General features: G+C 40.3%; 1 protein-coding gene and 1 non-coding gene across 5 annotated transcripts in view; one reads left to right on the top strand and one right to left on the bottom strand.

Moving 5' to 3' along the window:
- The window catches only part of FMN1 (formin 1), a 423,173-nt gene that overhangs the window by 127,583 nt on the left and 273,950 nt on the right, over positions 1-21,640 (top strand). The gene's annotated exons all lie outside the window — the stretch shown is intronic.
- On the bottom strand, positions 1,574-1,737 carry LOC120361417 (U1 spliceosomal RNA). Its single transcript, XR_005577615.1, has one exon. It is a non-coding gene; the product is annotated as a U1 spliceosomal RNA (small nuclear RNA).

Here is a 21,640-nt window from a genome sequence, read left to right as displayed (position 1 = left end):
GTGCTTTTACATCTTCAGTGTTCTTTTTTTACGTTAGTGGAATGGGACGTTAAGACTCTAGTATTTGTGTTTCACATGCGCTGTTGACATCGAAACTGGTCCTTGGTGGAGCCGGGAAAAGTTGGCGTGTTTTCATCATGAGCCCCCACTGTTCCTGTGCTGTCCCCAGACTCTTAGGACTTGCCACTGCTTTGATCTCCCTCTATTAAGAACTTATTTAATACTCTTTTTTTCTGAGAGCTTAAGAGATCACCTAATACTGTAAGTTAACTTTTGTTCAGGATAAAAAGGAATAGAGTCCATATTAGAGACGTTGCACCTTTAAACAGTGGTTTCTGAAGTCCTTTTAGCCATTGGAGGGTAGCTCATCCCATTGCTGGTGCCCGCTGGCAAGGCTGCCCATTCCTGCTACTCTAAAACCAAAGCCATCAGCTTCACCTGCAGCTTGCAGGTGAAGATGCTGTGACTCCCTCCCTGGGCAGCTAAAGCCTTTGGGTACTGTTAGAGCCTCCAGTGCCATTCCACTGATACTGTGCCCACTGTCAAGGGCTTCTCTGTGAGCTCTTGGAGCCTTGGTGATGTGTCATTTGGTAGAAGCAAAGCCCTGGCACCCTCAAGTGACTGCTATAGGTGCTAGAGCCAACTTCTAGGTGGGTGAGTGAGTGGGTAGGTGGACAGGGGACTCATGGCGGTAATTTACTGCTGTGTCTGAATTGCTCTGCTCAGATGAAACAATCATTTTCCATCCCTTGTGCTGTTCATGCTTATGTTATCATCAGTGTCATTGTCCCTTGTGTTTGGAATGCCTCACAGCAATTTTGAGTAAAAAGTATTTTGTCCCCCTTTTCTTTGCAATGGGGTTGGGATAATCTGGTAACAAATGTCATATAGTTCTCAGATTTGTCTTTCCAGTTTTCTGAAAATAGGACTTCGTTATTGAAACTAAGTTGTGGAGTTGTCTTAATTTTTGGGTGGGAACTCACTCTCTCGCTTTTTTTTTTTTTCCCCCTAAACTGGGCTTCTCAGATCCTTAAATGGTTAGTAAACTCACAGTGAGTTCCTGCCACCTTTTCTTTGCCACCTTTTTTTGGGGTGGGGTGGGGGGCAAATAGAGGGCCTTTTATTCGCAAGGGTCGGGAGTGGGGTCCTAGGTGGGGAGAGACAATAAATACCGAGGAATGTCGGGGTCTCAGTGCATCCAAAACGTGGATCGGGGTGTTGGGGGTCCTGCAGCCTGTCAGCGAGTCGGAGGACGAGGTCAATAAATATCCAGACCACCAAGGCGGGTGGAGCCGGCTGGGGCTCCGAGAGCAGCGCACGTGAGAAGGGGGGGCGCAGCATCCCCCAAAAAAGCGGGGTTGGCAAAAGCAAATATCCCGAGTAAGCGGGCAGAGGTCGCGCCAGACACTCCCTGGAGAGCAGGGCATCATGTCCAAGGGGGTTTGCTAACCGACGTTGGGTGGGGGTGCGTGGAGGGTGAGCCCTCTGAAACATACTCCCAGAGTGTGAACCCTGTGAAACAGAGTTGAAAGTGACCTGCAGTCAGGAGCAAAGCCCTCATGCTGAGTACAGACCCGGGAAAGCGCGAACGCAGTCCCCCACTACCACAAATTAGGCAGTCGAGTTTCCCACATTTGAGGAAATCGCAGGGGTCAGCACATCTGTAGCACGATGGGTAAGGCTCGCCATGGGAAAACCACCTTCATGATCACGGTATCTCCCCTACCAGGTGATCAGAAGTGGCAATTGTGGCATTGGCTGAAATAAATAAATGGCATCCTAATCACCAGGTTCAGAGATGGAGCAGCAAAGGAGGCTCTAGCCGCTCACTCACAAGTCAGCCAGAGGATGCCCACTTAGTATGCAAGATGAATTCTAAACACTTCATAAAAGGCAATAACTTTCTTTGACCAATGAATATATTATTTACAAGTGATTCCAATGACGACTTCTCTCCTTCTTTCACTGCCATCCCCCGCCCCCCATTTTCACAGTAGGTTGTAACACTTGTTCAGTGAGGAAGCCCCTCATAATAAATAATTTATAAAGCAAAAAAAAAAAAAAAAAAAAAAAACTGAAATGGCAAGTGAAACTAGGGGCTAACATCAAACCCAATCGTGAACAAAGTGAGAAGGTATTTTGTGATACAGTACAAGGTGAACCTAAGAGGAGCATATTTATCTTTCAATTTGATGTGGCGAAAACGATTTGTCTCTTGAGATAATCACTGTTCTCTTCTACTCCATGTCTAAGGACACTACCCTGGACTATGTGCTGAGATTATATAAGTTAGTAACCTGCCCCAAAATTTTTTTTAAAAAAGTTGGAAAGCATTAAGATGTTCTAAGTAATGGAAGCATAGAAGTAGCATAGGGCTAAACTTCTGTTTAAACACATTAGATTACTTTTTTCCTTTTGCTTCGTTTAGTCCAAATGCACTTTGCTTTATTTTCTTTAGGGTAATTACATACATTATTTTATCAATGAGCGTCCTACTAATCAGGAATCAGGTGGCACTCGAATGGAGTGATCTGAGGAGAGTTTATTAGAGACCTTTCACAAAGGTACAGACGGGGCTTAGGAAAAGCAGTAAGAGAGCGCTGCTCTGGGGCTAGTACCCAGGAGAAGCTTTTACCATGCCTAGGCCTTAAGGGGCAAGGGTAGGAGTGGCTATCGGAAACTAGAACTTAAGACAGAGGCTGAGTGGTGTGGAGAAGCTGCTGGACAGGACCCGCAGCCCTAAGCAGGGAAGTGCATGGTCCACAGTGACATGCTAGGCTGGGAGCTGAGGGCAGGCAGCCTGATCTCTGCTTGTCCCAGTCTCTGGCCCCCACCATTGTCATTCCCATTGGCCAAATCCAAAGAGAAGTCAGCAGACAGGAACACCCTCGAGGCTATCCTTTTAGGCCTGTGCAGACCTAGAGAGGCATGGAGAAGATCCCCTGCACAGTTACACTGCAACCATGAGTGGCCAAGGCTTCTAACACCCTCCTGGAGAAGAATCTGCACACACATGCTGATGTTGCTGTACCGCACCACACGGGTTTTTAGTACGAGGGCACAAAGACCAACTTGCATTTTTGTCATCCTGTGGGAGGGTTATATTTTCTAATATAATCAGTTCATAGAAAATGTGATGACCATTATTCAGAGGCTTGCTCTGTAGATAACTACTTCGTATTAATGTGAAGGGTTTGTTTACTAATCTCAGAAAACCTCTCATAGGTCTTTTATTACAAAATAAAGTAAAATTTGAAGATACCCAGAAATATCATGAAGGAAAAGAAACTTTCTGTGATTCCATTTCAGAGAAACCGTTGTCAATATTTTGAAACATGATAGGCCTATGTGAATTTAATACTGAAAAATAAAACTAAAATTTGAATCATATTATAGACTGCTTTTTTTTTTTTTTTTTTTTTTTTTGAGACAGAGTCTCGCTCTGTTGCCAGGTGCCAGGCTGGAGTGTGGCACAATCTTGGCTCACAGCAACCTCTACCTCCCGGGTTCAAGCAATTCTCCTGCCTCAGCCTACTGAGTAGCTAGGACTACAGGCACATGCCATGACACCCAGCTAATTTTTGTTTTTTTTCGTAAAGACAAGGTTTTACCATGTTGGCCAGGATGGTCTCGATCTCTTGACCTCGTGATCTGCTGGCCTCAGCTTTCCAAAGTGCTGGGATTACAGGCGTGAGCCACCGCACCCGGCCTATACACTACTTTTCTTAAACTCTTGAAAACATTTTTGATAATTATAAAAATTTATTTCAGTTTTGTATTGTAAATAACGGTACTACACATCTTTGTTTATAAGCATATTCTCTTTAATAATTAGGATAAATTCTTTTTTTTTTTTTTTTTTTAAAGATAGGGTTTCACCATGTTGGTCAGGCTGGTCTTGAACTCCCGACCTCAGGTGATCCACCCACCTTGGCCTCCAAACTGCTTGGATTACAGGCGTGAGCCACTGCACCCAGCCTAGGATAAATTCTTATAGACAGAATTTCTGTACATAAGAGTATATGCCTTTTTAACATTTCTGATGTATATTACCATATTGCCATAGTTGTTTTTTCTTACCAAATACCTATCCCTAAAAATTCCCATTTTGAAACTGTTATTTTACTTTTTATTGTTTGTTTTTAATTTTACTGTGTTATCTGATGTGTGGAATTTTAAATTATTTACATAATCAAATCTATCTTCCTTTCATTATATAATTTCTAATTTTTCTTTTGGCTTAAAAGACTTTCTCTGATCTAAGTTTACCGATGTTTTCGTATTTCTTAAATGGTTTCCTTCTACTTCTTTTCTTACTCTCCTTCCGTCACTCCATTTCATACAAAAAATTTAATTTGGTATATAGTCTGAGCTAGAGATCAAAGACAACTTTTTTCTAAATTGCTAATTAATTCTTTATCAGACTTTTGGAATAATTATTTTCTCTATATATTGTTTAGAACTGTTGGGGGCTTTCTGTTCTCTTTGATATGTTTGTATATTATGCCATATCTTATTTATTATAGCATTACAGTACACCTCAGAATCTGATGGTTCCATTTCTTCTGCATACCTTTAAAAATGTTTTTGGGTTTCCTCATATATTCATTTTAGAAAAACCTAAAATTTTTATTGGAATTGTATTAATTTATACATTAACGTGAGGTAGGAATGAGAGTGCTTAGTATTTTCACCAGGAGTGTGTCTTATAAAACTATTCAAAGTTTCTTGACATTCAGTAAATTATACAGTAATTATTTACATAAAAATATATATTTGTGTATTTGTATATATCTTGTTTTTTTTTTCTAAGTATCTTCCCTGGCATATTTTTTAAAAGACAAATACATGGTATGGATTTGCTTCTTGTGATTTATTTTTCTTAGAAGTCAAATGTGTTCCTAAGCCTCTAGTGACTCAAGTACACTAGCTTCGTTGCAGGTGATTTTCTCCCCAGGGTCAGCGCTTGACTGGGTTTTAAGGACACATTTGGACTGACTTGTAGTATCTTCCCTCCTTTTTACTGGGGTTAGTGGTTCTTCATAGTTTTAGACTCCTTTAAAATCTAGCAGTGATAGAAAGCCACAGAAGAAAACATGACATCTAATTTAGTGTTTATTTTAGACCTTCTTCCCCAACCCACAGCCATTTGTGGACACTTCAAGGTTCAGAGGAAGAACCTGTTCCAAACATTCAACCCAAAGCTGGACTTCCTTTCTCCTTCGTCTTCTGTTTTGTATTATGAAACAGTGCTTGAAATTTCTTATTATTAAGACATTTAAACATACATCATCATGACATAGATCTCAAAATTCTCAAGGGAAGTGAGGTTAATGTATTTGGAATTAAAATGATACCATTTAGGGAGCTGTCAGTGACTGAATTACAGAATGAAAAAGAAAAACGTTTGAAGAAAACCACTCATGCTTTCTGAATTAAATTGTGTTTCTCTTTCAGTGTGCATCTGGAAAAGCTTTTCTATCTGCAGCATCTCAGAGCTGTCCTGGAGCTAGGGAATGGCAAATGTATTGCCCTGCTGAGTGTGAGGACCATAGCTTTTGTAGAGAAGAGAACTTACCACAATACATTGTAGTTACTGAAAGTGACCAAATTGTCAAGACATGCAGTATCTCCAGGAGATACATCTTTTCTTAGAACCTGAGAGCAATTCAGAAACATCCCTATGTAGAGTATTTTAGATGAAATAGAATAATAATGTATCCTGCCATTTAATAAAGATCCTCTTATCTTCAATTTGAATGTCCTTCATTAGAAAATGAGAGCTGTTTGCCACTCTTACTGAAAAATCAGGTGTCCTTGCTTTACCAGTCAAAGAGAGCTATACCTCATAGGATTTTATTGGCCTACTATAATTTGAGTTTTAATTTCTGCGTTCATAGCTAACAGGCTGCGTTAGTCAAGAATGGATTTTCCTTTAAAGTCATGTGTCCAGGTAAATTATCCTAACTTTCTCTTTCACCATCTAGGAAATGGGTTTGTTCATGGTACTATATTTCATAGACCTCTGTAGCATGCTGTCCTCACTTGCATGGAGTGATTGGATTGTGATTGCCCAGAAATTGGAAGCTGTACAGACTAGACACCAGAAATGTCTTGCAGTTCGTGGGTACAGAAAAAGGTTTACTGGGAAACTAGAGGTGAAGTGTGCTGTGCCAAGCTTCTGCTTAGTATACGTAAACAGTTCCATTGTCCTAAGAGAGGAGACTGACTCTCCCAACATAAATGAGAACTAAAGCTTGACTTTTAGGAGAGGAATCGAAAGTGGGGACTGGAGACTCAAGCATCACATACTGTATTCAAGGAAATATTGGTAAAGATCTTTGGCTCAGGAAGAGTTGAAGCAAGAGATTAAAATATAGAATCTCAGTTTTTACAACATAAAAAACTGAGAGCTGCAAACATCTTAGGTCATTTAGTTTAACTTATTCATTTCACAGATGATAATAGTGAGATTATGAATTACTGAAAGATACACATAACTTAATATTCTGTATTGATAAATTATGTGTAATAATTATGAGTTGTAATTATAATTTGGAGATAAAGATAGTCTCAAATTGAAGAATAATGAATTTTAAAATCTTTGTTTTAAATTTTTTTTTTGTCAATATAACAATATCTAAAGATCCAACAAGGAAAACACATGGGATCGGAAGCAATTTTTGTGGGAATGTAAATTAGTATGGCCATTGCGGAATATGGTATATGGAAGTTCCTGAAAAAACTAAAAATAGAACTACTAAATGACCCAGTAATCATACTTCTGGGCATATATCCAGAGGAACTGAAACCAGTGTATAAAATAGATATCTGGACTCCCATGTTCATTACAGAACTATTCACAATAGCCAAAACAATGTAAGTATTCATCAATGGGAGAATGGATAAATAAACTATGATATATATACACAATGGAATACCAATTAGCCTTAAAAGAAGGGTGAGAGAAGTCTGTGATTTGTGCCAGTATGGATATATCAAGAAGACCTTATGCTATGTGAAATAAGCCAGGCATAAGAAAAACATATACTGCATGATCTCACTTACATGTGGAATCTAATAAAGCTGAACTCATAGAAGTAGAGAATAAAATGATGGTTTTCACAGGCTGGGAATGTGGGACAGAAGAAATGGAGAGTTGTTGATCAAAGAGCACAACATTTTAGATAAACAGGAGAAATAGGTTTTGTCATCTATTTCACACCAGTGTGATTATAGTAAAAAAAAAATTGTATTATATATTTCAAAAGAACTAAGAATAAATTTCAAATGTCTCACCATAACAAATGAAATAGGTAAGAAAGGTGATATATACGTTAATTAGCTTAATTTAATCTTATCACATTGTATGTCTGTGTCAGAACACTGCATCATATACCCCGTTAATGTAGACAACTATGATTTGTCAATAAATATTATACTGGTTATTAAAAATTATGTAATATGAAGTGAGTGGACCTGAACAATAAAGTAGAGCATATGAGGCCATCCTGGCTCACTGGACTCATCTGCAAAATCTCACTTGGTCATTTAATGCTGTTCTTTTGATTCCTCAAGTAAAAATCAAAGAAATGAGTTAATGGTATTTTTTATGCTATGAAGCATAAGCAATTTCAAGCAAATAATGCTTCTACTCTGTGAATTCTTGGAAAGTTTAGGTTTATTCAGCTGCCATTCATTGAGCCACAGTTTGTGTGGTAAAATGCGTGGTGTACATGTAAATGGTTATGGGAGGTACATGAGCAAACATTTTTATTTTAATAGTTGTTATTTTAGTGGTTTTCTTGGTTTTTAGAGAAGATAAAACCAGTGCATCGAGTCTGCTTTGAGGTATCTTTTGGAAAGATTAGAATGAAGTTGATATGCCATATTCTATACCACATTTTTACAAACATCTTTCAATAGTCATTGTCTTTCTCATAATTCCTATCCAGGTGGCCTCATTTTTCTTCTCTTCTGCAAATCTTTGTTTGTTGCCAGCCACCAAGTGTTCTTTTTCCAGGTCATCCACCAAGCAGCCTCTTCATCATCCTGGCTTCAGCCTCCTCCACCAGCAGTCCCACCATACCTTTCTACCAGCAGCCCCACCATACCTTCTCACTCACACTTTACTTCTTTCCACTCAGTCCACTTTTCATGTGCTCATAGCCATCAACTAGCTCAGCAAATAGAGCACACTCTTTCAGATCTGCTCTCCATAGAAAGCAGATGGGAAGTTGTAAATTACAACTTTTTCTTCTTCTGTAGAAAGAACAAATTATTCCTGAGAAATAACTGAACCCAAAGTTGCAATATGTAAACTCTCAAGCATTTTCCCCCCAAGAAAATGGGAAATACTGGATGAAGGGGTACGAACATGAGATGAGAAAGGTAGAAAATGATTTCAAAGGGAAAGAAAAGTAGGACCCGGGAAGTCCCAAGGACATAATTAAGTTTGGCATTGCTTTTACTGCAGGATTCAAGGGTTTGAGCATCAACTAAACTTGACTTTGAAGCTTTAGCTCTGTCATGTACCAGCCGTGACCTGGAGCAAGATAATTTACTTCTTTGGATCTTCATCCTTGTCTCTAAAAAATGAGAGTAGTGGGCCAGGCGTGGTGGCTCATTCCTGTAATCTCAGCACTTTGGGATGCCAAGGTGGGTGGATCATGAGGTCACAAGTTTGAGACCAGCCTGAGCAGCATAGTGAAACCCCATCTCTACTAAAAATACAAAAATTAGCTGGGTATGGTGGCATGTGCCTGTAGTCCCAGCTACTCAGGAGGCTGAAGCAGGAGAATCACTTGAACTTGGGAGGCAGAGGTTGCAATGAGCTGAGATGGCGCTGCTGTACTCCAGCCTGGGTGACAGAGCGAGACTGCAGCTCAAAAAATATAAAAAGAGGGTAATGATAATTTTAAAAATTATTGTAAAGATAAAATGAGACAATATATGTGAAGTTCAATGCACTATTGACTTTCTTGTTTAAAACCAGTTTTATAGAAAAATAGCAAACATAGAGAAAATTACACAACAGTATATAGCACTTTGAGTTACAGCAAAGTGAAAACACCCAGGAAACCACCAGATCAATAAGTAGCACATCTTTAGCACAACACAAGGCCCCTTCTTACCCCCTTCCAATCACTACAATTTCCCTTTCCCTCAGAGAAAACCGTTATCCTAAGTTCTAACGCTATAGGTTAGTTTTACCTGCTTTTCTTTTCTTAAGATGGAGTCTCACTCTGTCGCCCAGGCTGGAGTACACTGGTGCCATTTTGACTCACTGCAACCTCTGCCTTCAGGTTCAAGCAATTCTTCTGCCTCAACCTCCCCAGTAGCTGGGATTACAGATGTGCACCACCATGCCTAGCTAATGTATTTGTATTTTTAGTAGAGATGGGGTTTTGCCATGTTAGTCAAGCTGGTCTTGAATTCCTGATCTCCAGTGATCAGCCTGCATCAGTCTCCCAAAGTGATGGGATTACAGGTGTGAGCCACTGTGCCCAGCCTAGTTTCATCTGCTTTTGAACTTAATATAAATGGACTCATTTTGTGTCTGGCTTCATTCTCATAACATTATCCTTGTGAGAATCATATATGTTATTACATGTACCTGTAGTTCATTTAATTCCCCTATAGTATTCCATTGTATGAATATATCACAATATATTTATCCAATTCTAATGCTGATAGACACTGATGTTCAAAGTTTGTGGCTGTTACGATGCTAAATCAAGTTAAGCCTAAAGCTGCCTCCTGATGTATCTTAAGTTCAACCTAAAGGTTTCTATGTACATAGTGAACTATAACCCAGATGGAGGTATAAACACTGTAGCCTACTCTTGTGCCAATCACTGAGCTTTGGCCAATCAAAGGAAGCCAACTGTTCAAACTATGTTAAAATGAGGCAAACACTGAGCTGTAACCAATCTAACTGTTTCTGTACCTCACTTTGGTTTTCTGGGTGTCACCTTTTTTTTTTTTTTTTTTTTTTCTAACTAGAAATCTCTTCTGCCACATGGCTACACTGGAGTTTCTCAGCTGATTCTGGCTGCCTGATTCTCATTGTCCTTTGTTCAGTTAAACTCTGTTAAATGTAATTTGGCTAAGGTTTTTCTTTTAACAATGACAAACATTGCTATAAACATACTTGGACATGCCTTTTGGTAAACACAGGAAGACATTTCTTTTGGGTGTATACCTGGAAATAGAATTGCTGGTATTCAGCCATATCTGGATTCTATGTCAGTAGATGATGCTAAACAGTTTTTCAAAGGGATTTTTATCAGTTTATACGTCCACGAGCAGCATATGACAGTGCCGGTTATTCCACATTCTTGTCAACATTTAGTGTGTTTGGTTTTTCTAATTTGAGTTCATTCTAGTTTTTGTTGGTATTTCCTCAATCACCAGCGAGGTTGAGCACTTTTTCATTGCCATTGCATGTCTTCTTTTATGGAGTGCCTGAGTCATTTGTTTAATTTTAATGAATTGTCTCTTTTTCATATTAATTTGTATAAAAGTTATTTTCATATGCTGGATATGAGCCCTTTGGTTAAGTGTGTTGCAAGTGTTTTCTCTCTCTCTAAATAGTAGTTTTTGATTAGTACAAATTCTCAGTTTTACTCTAATGAATCTGGTCCTATTTTTTAGGGTATTTGGAGCCTTCTTAAAGTTATCTTTTTCCTAACCCAATCATGAAAATATATGTATTTTACTTAGTGCCCTTCATTTGTCATTTAGACCTACAATATGCTGGGCATTGACTTTGTTTTTTGTCTATAAGTTGAAGTACAGTCAAGTTTGTTTTTATATCCAAATTATCCAGAATTGTTTATTCAAAAACCCATCTTCACCCTCTGGCCTGTATTCTATTCCGTTGTTCTGTAGCTTTGTCTAGCCTTGTACAAGTTTCACACTGTCTTAATGACTATGTGAACACAAAAGTGAGACAGGTCTCAGTCAACTTAGAAAGTTTACTGTGCCAAGGTTAAGGAAATAGCGGTGACACAGCCTCAGGAGGTCCTGACGACATGCACCCAAGGTGATCAGGGTACAGCTTGCTTTTATACATTTGAGGGAGACATAACACATTAATCAATACATGTAAGGTTTTCAGTGGTTCATTCTGGAAGGGTAGGACAATTTGAAGGAGTGGGGGGACTTCACAGATCATAAACATATTTTGATTGGTAGTTGGTTGAAAGCATTTTTATCTGTAGAGAGGAATGTCTGGGTTAAGATAAGGGGTTGTGGAAAACAAGATTTTATCATGCTGTTGAAGCCTCCGGATAGCAGGCTTCAGAGAGAATAGATTATAGATGTGTATCGGACTTAAGATCTGTGTTGGCTCAAGCCTGTAATCCCAGCACTTTGGGAGGCCGAGGTGGGTGGATCACGAGGTCAAAAGATCGAGACCATCCTGGTCAACATGGTGAAACCCCATCTCTACTAAAAATACAAAAAATTAGCTGGGCATGGTGGCACGTGCCTGTAATCCCAGCTACTCAGGAGGCTGAGGCAGGAGAATTGCCTGAACCCAGGAGGCGGAGGCTGCAGTGAGCCGAGATCGTGCCATTGCACTCCAGCCTGGGTAACAAGAGCGAAACTCCGTCTCAAAAAAAAAAAAAAAAAAAAAATCTGTGTTGATATTAATGCTGGAGGGGTATAACAAGGCATGTCCAACCCCCACTTCCCATCATGGCCTGAACCATTAGTTCAGGTTAAATTTTTGAGTGCTGTGACCAAGGAGAGAGTTCATTCAGGTGGTTGCAGGGGACTGAGGGCTTCAAATTTTATTTTTGGTTTACAAGTATAGCTCTGTAATCGGTTATGATACCATGCTAGAGTGTGTTCCTGTTCCTTGGTTACTCTCAGCTCTTTGTATTTCCATGTAAGATACAAGTAGCTAGAACTGTTCCATGCATAATCAAGCAATATAGAGTTATAAATAACTGAGACATAAAAGCTTTCACCAAAAACTGTTGGAAAGAATTTCAGCCTGCATTTTCCAGAAGCTGTAATTGGCTTTATGCTTGCCTCATGGTGGGATCCCTCATTTCCTCAGCTCTCTTCTGATGTTTGTGAAGTGTTTAGTTTTCCTTATTTCTGTCTACTCTGTTGTGACCATTTCATGTAGAAGAGGAGGGAAAGGGTAATTGGTTTTGATAAACATATTGCTCTTGCTTCTCAGTATGAGATAGTATGGGGATGGGGATGGATGCAACATTGTTAAGGTTATGCCTTGCTTTTCTTACAGAAACTATTTTTTACATCCTAAAAATTTTTGGGGGGAAAGGCACCTTTACTTAATGCATAACCATGTAAAAATGAAATGATATCATATCATAATTGAGGATTTAATAAATATAAGAAAATTTAGATGAAAAATTTCTAAGCTTTTAATTTACAGGATTATAGAAATGATCTTAAAGAACATCTTGGTGAGATGGTGCGGTATAACTGGAATTTTATATTTAGTTGTATAATAGGAAATGTATTTTTGGTCTTTGTCTCTATTTCCAGGCACATATCTCCTAAAACTCTTTGAATTTCCTGAGAAATAGGAGTTATATGCAGATTTTTTGTTATTCAGTGAGCCCATTTCAATTGTACTTGAGTTTATGCTAATGGGATGACTCTTGGTAGGGCCCCTAGAAAGTCTCATGATGGGGGTTGGACACCAGAAAGTTCATATCTTCATTATAGGGTTAGAATTTTCAGCACCACCTATCAATCATGCCTACATAGTGAAATCTACATTAAAAATTCCTAAACAGAAAGAAAGAGAGCGAGAGAAAGGGAGGGAGGGAGGAAGGAAGGAAGGAAGAAAGGAAGGAAGAAAGGAAGGATCCTAAACCACAGCACTTGGAGAGTTTCTGAGTTTAAAAAAACACATCCACATGTTGAAAAAGTATCACACCCCAGCTCCACAGGGGCAGAGGCTCCTGTAATGGAGACCCTTCTGGACCTTACCTATACCTCTTCATTTGGCTGCTCATTTGTATTCTTTATAATACATTATAATAATACACATAGCATTTTTTTTGAGGTTTGTAAGTCTTTTGCAGGAAATTATCAAACTTAAGATGGGGAGTATTGTGGGAACACCCAAGTTTGTAGCCCCGTCAGTCAGTTGTATGGATATTCTGGGGACCCAGTACTTGCCACTGTCCTCTAAAATAAGGGCAGTCTTGTTGAAGCGAAGGTTCTTCTTGGCCCCTTTGCCAAACTCACAGTAGGGGTACCCACTGCACTCAGCTCCTTGTGGGAGTGAGCACATGAGTGAGCAAGTGCAGGATTTGGCTGGCAGCTCCAAGTGCCAACATAGGAGCAACCTCCGTGCAGAGCCCGTTGCCAGACCAGGCATGTTACCACAAGGGGAACATGGCAGTGCCCAGGCAGGGGTGCCTGCAGTCTGATGGATAGTGGTGTATTAGCAGCTCAGTCAGCAGGGTGACTGCCCTCCATCAGTGAGGGCAAAGGCCCAGTGCTACAGCCTTTCAGAGCACCTGCTCTCAATGGGTTTCAGGCTCTTTTCCAGCATCCAGGAAAAATGAGGTCACACTGACGATTGAAGGGTGATGAGAGCAGAGGATTTTATTGAGCAATGGAGCAGCTCTCAGCAGATAGGGGATGTGGGGAAGGGAGATAATCCCCTACTCCCACAGTCAGGTAGTTTCTCTCTGTGTGGGTCTGGGGCCTTTGATGGGCTCAGAATGGGTAGTGCATGCTGATTGGTTTGTGAGTATGCAAAAAAGGTTAAACTGAAGACACCACTCAAAGGTGAGCACGACAGTGTAGAAAACCAATTAGGAAAGGGTAGGTATATGTAAAATACGTTAAGGGTAGGGATCAATCAGAGGAAAACATGCCAAATGGGCAGATAAGTTCTCAATCCAGTCCAAGGATCTAACTTCTAGTTTGGCTTTCATGCTTTAAACTGTCTTTGGTTTGGAGGTGAGGTTTCACCAAGGACCTACCCCTATCTGCCTAGGCATTTGGCTGCTTCCTGTCACTATCATTGTGAGACTAAGCCTGTAAATCTGTGGAGTCTAATGCTAACTCTGGTGTCAGAATTGAATTGAATTGTAGGATACACATTTGACATCAGAGAACTGGTGTTGATATTGGAGAATTGATTGATGTCAGAAAAAAACATCAGACAGGTGAAGTAATTATTTTTCTTTTTCTGTATTTAAGTCTTTGATTACATGCATGTGTATTTGCATGGTCATATACATACTGAGCCCAGCATTTTTATTGAGTTTCTTTTCATCCTATGAATGTTATCCATGTTTTTTTTTTTCTGTAGTCTTCATAGTAACCATTTTTAGTGGCTACATGCTGATCATAATTTTAATAAAATACATTAAATGAAATATTTTCAGACATTTCAGCTGGGAAACTGGAATCTCAAGGCAAGCTACCAGCCTAGTAATGCATAGTTTCATGTGTTCTTTGAACTGGAAGGACCCTTGGAGAACATCAGCTTTAATTCTCTCCTAGTTGGAGAGAAATGGATGTCCAGAAAGGTCATCACACTTGCTGATTAGTGATAGTGTTAGCAGCAGCCTCAATTTTTTCCTCCTCAGAAGAAAGAATTTGACCAAGGGACATAAGCCAGAGTGAGAGACCAAGGCAAGTTTTAGAGCAGGAGTGAAAGTTTATTAAAAAGCTTTATAGCAGGAACAAAAGGAAGTAAAGTACACTTAGAAGAGGCCCAAGTGGATGAGGAGAGATCAAGTGCACTGTTTGACCTTTGACTTTTGGTTTTACGTGTTGGCATGCTTCTGGGGCCTTGTGTCCTTCTCCCCTGATTCCTCCCTTGGGGTGGGCTATCAGCATGTGCAGTGGGCTGCTAGCACTTGGGAGGGGCTATGCACAGTGTGTTTTTTTGGATTGAACACATGCTTACTTGAGGCATGTTTCCCTTACCAGTCAGGTGTTTCTAAAGGAAGGTCATTTACCAGTTAAACTCTGCCGTTTTGCCTCTTCATACCCATGCTTGAGCCCACTCACCCAACTCCTCAGATCTTATCAGGAAGCTTTTGATTACCAGTTTCAGGTGTTTATATCTTTTAGGAGACTGCCTTCCCCTGGCACCAGCAGTGACCAATTATTATTTTAGAGAGGCGGTGTCCTAACCACCTGACCATCACCTGATGGTTGCCTGACATCCTGGTGGTGGGAGAGGGCCCTTTCCTGCCCTGCTCATGTCTGACTAGCTACTTCCTGTAACAGTAGAACCAGGACTACAAAGTTGGTCTTCTGACCAAAAGAATGTACCATCAGGTGGTTACAAGCTCAAGCTCTCAAGGGCATAAAACAAAATGGAGACCTCATTTAGTTTTTTGTTTGTTTCAGGGAACTGCAGCAAAGTTTGTTACTGATCAGGTTGCCAGACTAGCTTGAACAGCAGGCTTATGAGGTTTTAAGCCCATATTTTATCCTCAGGTATTTTTCCTTATGACAGAACCATACAGAAAGACATACAAAGCACTCCAAATGGGCTGCAGTGTAAGACTAGCCTCACAAATTACTTTTTTCCATTAATCAGAACTTTACAGGAGATAAACAGTGATTATTATCATTCATTCAAACATTTTTCACAGAGACAGAGACCAGAAATATGACTGGTAAGAAATTCTTACCCTTTTTGCCAGTATGTCAGTGACCTTAGCGACACTGTTCACCATACCACAGCTCCAGGGTCCATCCTACATCAGAAAGGAAAGTTATGAAACCACAGACAAAATCCTAAGTTTTGCAAATTGCTAACCAAAGGCTTACCTAGAGTAACCAAATTAGCGTTTTTCATTCTGGACAGAGCAAAATACTTCTGACAAAACATAGACATTAGCCACTCTGCTTAGCACCCAATATCAAACTGGCAAGGGTCAGACGTGTCCCCAGATGGGCCCTGTCATTTCTAAACCTTTTTAGAAGCTTCTGCATATGAATAGGCATCCCTAGATGAGAGTAATTTGGGAAACCTCATTTTTAAATGCACTTTAGTGTATTGTTCATTCAGAATGTTCCACTGTGAGTTATCTTTAGTAACATTTTGCCATTTCTGTAAGACTTCACTGCTTCCCAGTCCTAATGTTTAAGCCAGAAGGAACTCAGTTTTTCAGAAATTAAGGATCCCATTTTTATCTAAAGTATTGGCTTTGTTTTCAGGTTCCCTTGATTGACTTAGCCAATGAATTTTTTTCTACCTAAGTGTGCACAAAAAAACATAACAAAGGGTAAAACACAAAAATCCCTGTGAATTTTCAAAAGCAAACTTAACAACCCCTGCAATACTACCATTTTACTACCAGTTGCTTTCTGACCTAGTGAGATGTACAAGACCTCTAAGTGGATCCAATCCAGTTAATTACCAGATGAAGTTCGATCCTGGACCCAGTCCAGTTTCTGTCATGACTTCCAAATCCAGTTTTGAACAGATATTTGCACAAACAAACTTGGCTAGCTAAAACACAAATCCATGGAGCTCTGAAATCCAGGAGAGAACTTATCATGATTCCCAGACCCTCTGAGAGATCAAAGGACACAAGTGAGTCCAGGAGATACAGTTATAGGATTTTTGGTGTATTGCTTACCAGCCAGAAACCTCTGTGGCCAGTGGCACTTTTGCCTGAGTTTCTCTGTGGCCTGCTGGGCCCACTTGGCTGGTGCTACTGGCCTGGATCCCATCCTTATCAAGGGCAAGTGGAGTGGCATGGAGTGTGTAAGCAAGCAAGCATGGGGTCCGGCCACTGCCCACAACCAGGCACGCTGGGTGCAGTGGAGTGGGCAACTCCAGGTGCCAGCATGGGTGCGGGCTCCCTGCAAGGTTATGGCTGGACCAAGTGTACTGCAAGCAGCTTCCACAGCTGGCACCAGGGAATGCAGTGGCACTGAGAATCTTGGAGGAGCCAGAAACTGCAGAGCCCCAAAGCAGGTGTCACAGTCCTAGCTCAGGGAGCTCCTAGGCCTGGGCTCCCTAAAGGGGCACAGCTCTTCTCTCCTTCTTCTTGTCCACGATGTGGCAAGCAAGGGGCATATTTTATCCCTGTTTGTGTTATAGTTCCTTCAGGCCCGCCATTCAGCAGGTCCCAAGTACTTGTCTGGCACCAGGAAGAATAAGGTACATGGACAAGTGGAGGGTGAGCGAGGCGTAGAGGAGATTTATCGAACAATAGAACAGCTCAGAGGAGACCCATAGTGGGTAGCTGTTCTTTACAGCTGATTATCCTGTCATCTTTTCAGCTCTCAGCAGAGAGGAGACACTGGGTTGCGTAGCTCCTCTCTGCAGCTGGTCATCTCATCATCCCCTTTCAACTTTCAGTAGAGAGGTGGTCCTGGGGTGGGTAGCTCCTTTCTGCAGCTGGTCATCCCCTCATCCCTTTTCAGCTCTCAGCAGAAAGGAAATCCTGGGGTGGGTAGGTTCTTTCTGCTGGCAGGTCGTCCCATCGTCATCTCAGCTCCCAGCAGAAAGCAGACCCTTGGGTGGGTAGCTTCTCTCCACAGATGGTTGTCTTGTTGTCCCTTTTTGATTCTGGCTGAGTCTGGGGTTTTATGGTCTTCAGAGGAGAGGAAATACATGCTAACCTGGTTCATAGGTGGCCATTGGTAGGCCCAGAAAAAGCACCATAATTTCCCACTGTAGTCTGTGGAACTAGTAGCCCAATCCTTAGGCTTCAGGCCTTCCCCAGCTTTAAGGTAGGACTTTACCAGGGACCTGCCCCTTTTTTCTCAGGAGCCTGTCTGCGTCTTGTCACTGTTCATGGATCCCAGGGTGTTTGTGCCTTCAGGGTTGCCTTCAGGCCAGTGCTGAGCTGCCCTCAGTTCTTCCTCACCCTCCTTTCCATGCCCAAGTCTTGAGGGCACCAAGGTGGCACAGGGCTGGCATGTCAGCACTGCCCTGAATGTGTACTTACCCAACTAGGTTGTGGCCATGCCTGGGCTTGGCCTAGCTCTAATCTGTGCTGAGATTACAGCAGGTGCTGGAAGAAGGGAGAGGTCAGGCATTGGGAAAAGGTACCTCTGAACCTGCAGGGGAAGGGGGACTTCCTGGGTCCCTGAGAGTGCAGAAATACCTGCGTCCTCAGCCATGGCTTGAGCAGCTGCAGCTTCGTCCAAGAGGGCAGGGCTCTTGGCCCCCAAGAGCACAGGAATGCCTAGTTCCACAGCTATGGCTGGGCGGCTACGGCTGCACCTCGGGAGCAAGAGGCTCATGCCCTGCCAACTCAGAAGGGGTGGGCTTCTGCTTGTTCCTGGCTTTCACTGGTTCCATGGACTGTGTAGATCTGGCCATGCCTCCCCCACCATAGCCAACATCATGGCAGCAGCCACTTCAGACAGGCCGCTGCTGCCATCAGCACCTTGCTTATTTACTCAGCATTCCTGGATGTCATTAAAGCTCTACTTTGGATCCTGCTTCTGACACTGAAGAAAAACTTCAGCCAAATTAAACTTAAAGGAGTTTAATTGAACAATTCGTGAATTGGGCAGTCTCCAGAATCACAGCAGATTCAGAGTGATTTTTGTACAGCCACGTGGTAAAACAAGAGTTATAGACAGCATAAAGAAAGTGATGTACAGGAAATGGAAGTAAGGTACAGAAACAACTGGATTGGTTACAGCTCGGCATTTGCCTTATTTGAACACAGTTTGCACAGTTGGCCACATTTCATAGGCTAAAACTCAGTGATTGGTATAGGTCATTTTACATTTCCATTTGTTATGGTTCATGGCGTACAGAAAAACATTTAGGACAAAAATATTTAAGGAGGCAGCTTTAGGCTAAAGTTGATTAACGGTTGTTCACTCTCATGATCCCGTGGTTGACTGGGCACCGTGGCTTGCTGCTCAGCATCTCAAAAGGGTATTGTACTACATAATGCTAACCAGGGAAGAGATCAAAATTCAGTTTCTATTGTATGCCTAAAACTTTTGCGCCACTGTCAAGTTGAAAAATCGTCGTAAGTCAAATCATATTGATAAAATTTGATTCCATGGCTGGAATCAAATCTAAAGGTATACATGTATATTAAAATACAGTCAGGGACTGTCTTATATACATTATTTGTTTTTCCATTCCATTATTTGTTTGTGTATGTGTTATAGATAAGGATGTGTTAAGGGGGGTAGCAGTGTGTTGTAATGATTGAGGAGCTTGGGCTATGGAATTCCATGCCATAGAATTAAATTTTAGGCTTCTGCAGCTACTGGCTGTATGATTCTGGGCAAATTAATTCCCTTTTGTGCCTCAGGTTTCTCTCTCTTTTTTTTTTTTTTTTTTTAGAAAAAAAGTAGTTTTCAGTATTCAATGAAATAATGCTGAATCCTTGTGAAACCAAAGTTTTTCCCACATTGATCACCACTGGCCCCAGCATCGTTGACTAAATACTTTACTCTTGCTCTATAGACCATGGAGTACTAACACGCTTGTTTATAAATCACTTTCAAATGCTGATCTATTTATAGACTATTATTTTTTTGCTGGGGTATTTATCTAAACTGCCAATCCTGTAGTTTTAAAGTTATTTAAATATCTGATCATTCAGATTACCTCAATTTGTTTTTTTCCTCCAAATTTTCTTTGGATACTTAGGTACATACACTCTTGTATATGAACATTAAGGTTGTTTTCTTAAGATTTATGAAATGATGCTATTGTAATTTTTACTGGAATTCCATTACATTTATAGATCAATATAAGGAATCTTATAAAACTGTCTTCCCATCTAGGAGCATAACTTCCCTCTTCAAGATTTCTTTTATATCCCTCTGTAAACTTGTATCATTTTTTTCTTACAGCTTTTGCACATTTACATTTATTTCTGGATATTTGATTGTAAATGGGATTTTTCTCATTTTTTCTCACTGATTTTGTTTATGCACCAAAGCAATTGATTTTTATATGTTTCTATTCTGACTTTTTTTATGCTCTTATTAGTTCTGCTAGCTTTTCAATTGAGAGCATTAGATTTTTTTTTTAGGTAGACATGACAATTTATGTTTTATTTTTTATTGTAAAATATACATAACATAAAATTTATCATCTAAATCATTTTAAAAATTTACTTTTAGCTGTGGCAAAAAAAAAAACCACACAGCATAAAATTTATCATCTTACTCTTTTTTAATTGTATAGTTCAGTAGTGTATGTTGACATTTTTGTACAGTGGTTCTCCAGAGTTTTTCATTTTGCAAAACTGACACTATGTGCATTAAACAACTCCTAGTTCCACCTTCCCCCATTTATATTTCTCCCAGTCATACACAAGGGTTCTAATTTTTTTTATATCCTTGCCAACACTTATTTATCATTTCTTTTCCTGAAAAAATAGTAGCCCTTTTAATGGGTATGAGGTGATATCTCATTGTGCTTTTGATTTTCATTCCTCTAATGATTAGTAAGATTGAGCATCTTTCCATTTGCTTCTTAGCCATTTGTATGTATTCTTGGAAGAAAGGTCCATTGAAGTCCTTTGCCTACTTTTTAATGAGATTGTAAACATTAGAAAATAAAACACAAATTGTTAACTCTTTTTTCCAGTCGCTTTTGTTTTTTGTTTTTGTTTTTGTTTTTTTGTAACTGGTGAGGAAGGTCAAAGGAAAGCTGAAAAAAAAGTGAATAGTAGACATTTTTTTTTTTTTTTTTTTTGAGACGGAGTTTCGCTCTTGTTACCCAGGCTGGAGTGCAATGGCGCATTCTCGGCTCACCGCAACCTCCGCCTCATGGGTTCAAGCAATTCTCCTGTCTCAGCCTCCCAAGTAGCTGGGATTACAGGCATGTGCCACCACGTCCGGTTAATTTTTTTTGTATTTTTAGTAGAGACGGGGTTTCACCATGTTGGCCAAGATGGTCTCTATCTCTTGACCTCGGGATCCACCCTCCTCGGACTCCCAAAGTGCTGGGATTACAGGCGTGAGCCACCGCGTCCGGCCTGACATTCTTGTATTAATCCTGATTTTAAAGGCTTCCTTCTGATATCTTCCAGTTAGGCGTTATGGGTGGAAGATTTTTGGTTAACCGTCTTCTATCCTAGACCTAGGCTTCAAAGTATTCGTCACTAAAAGTAGTTTGAATTTAATTATTTGTATATTTGAAATGACCATGTGATTTATGTGATTCTCTTCAATCTATTTATTGATTTACATTTTAGATTTATTAGTGTGAAACCATTGCTACATTCTTGAGAAGAGTTTTATTTGGTCATGGTGAAATACTAAATGTGATTTGCTGATTTTTCTGGCCATTTTAAGTAAAGAAAAGTCTTAGCCCAAAGTAATCAACCTTCTGAATTCAAGATAAGGGAAACTAAAGGAAACCATGGAGACATTTTCTGTATTTTAAGTAGCAAAGTATCCAGTGACTCTGTAGTAGAGCACTAGATTTGTTAAAATAGAAACAATAACAAATGGCTTTCAGATCTGTCCTCTGTGCTAATCTCTGAAGTTATTTTTTTTTAATGTGAAGACGCCTTCATTATACCACCATTCAAGATAAGTAGACGTGAACTTTGATAGAAAGATGCTATTGTATGTTGAGCTACATGGCATGGCTAGGATGACTCCTGGGGGATTTCCCTCGATTTTGTTAGAGCACATATTCTATCTCGTGGTGTAATCTTAGACGTTG

The sequence above is a fragment of the Saimiri boliviensis genome, chromosome 2 (genome assembly GCF_048565385.1).
Source record: "Saimiri boliviensis isolate mSaiBol1 chromosome 2, mSaiBol1.pri, whole genome shotgun sequence".
Lineage (NCBI taxonomy): Eukaryota > Metazoa > Chordata > Mammalia > Primates > Cebidae > Saimiri > Saimiri boliviensis.
This window is presented reverse-complemented; position numbering and strand designations above follow the sequence as displayed.